Source organism: Neophocaena asiaeorientalis, unplaced genomic scaffold, assembly GCF_003031525.2.
Source record: "Neophocaena asiaeorientalis asiaeorientalis breed wild unplaced genomic scaffold, Neophocaena_asiaeorientalis_V1.1 scaffold280, whole genome shotgun sequence".
Classification (NCBI taxonomy): domain Eukaryota; kingdom Metazoa; phylum Chordata; class Mammalia; order Artiodactyla; family Phocoenidae; genus Neophocaena; species Neophocaena asiaeorientalis.
The window spans coordinates 5,346,512-5,346,971 of NW_020185321.1; the positions used below are offsets into that span (position 1 = coordinate 5,346,512).

Consider the following 460-nt stretch of genomic DNA (forward strand, 5'->3'; position numbering starts at 1 on the left):
CGAGCGTGCCTCACCTCCCCGCCCCTCCATTACCTCGGGGATTCCGTGGTGCGGATTGTGGGGCCCCAGGGCCCCGGCCTCGGCGCTGCGCCAGCCTCGCTGTTTCCCCGCGGAGCCGCCGCCGGGTCCCCGATCTTGGGTCGGGTCCCCCCGCGACTTTTTAAACTGAGGTTCTGGCACCGCCCAGTCGTGGGGCGGGCCCCGCCCACAAGCCCGGGAGTCCCCGCGTTGCGCTCGAGCAAACTTGGTGTCTAAATGGGCGCGGCTGACTTTAAGAGCCCGACTCCTAAGTCTCCCCGGAAACAGGGATTGGGAACCCCGTGTTTGGTCTGAGGGAGAAGGGGCCTGAGGTAGCGGACTCCTGAAAGAGGAGGGAACTGGGGACCTGGATTTTGTCCAGGGGTTGTTGGAGGCCTTGACTCCCAGGCTCTGGGCTGGCAGAGGGGCGGGGGGGGGGGGG

General features: G+C 67.6%; 1 protein-coding gene across 2 annotated transcripts in view; it reads right to left on the reverse strand.

Annotated features, from left to right (window-relative positions):
* Positions 1-224, reverse strand: part of NFKBID (NFKB inhibitor delta) — a 7,829-nt gene extending 7,605 nt beyond the window's left edge. Inside the window, exon 1 of one of the 2 annotated variants that reach the window (XM_024733916.1) lies at positions 34-224. The gene's annotated coding sequence lies outside the window, so the exon portion shown is untranslated. The remainder of the gene's footprint in view (positions 1-33) is intronic. The other variant, XM_024733918.1, reaches the window with a different exon arrangement.
* Between the last annotated feature and the right edge of the window lie 236 nt (positions 225-460).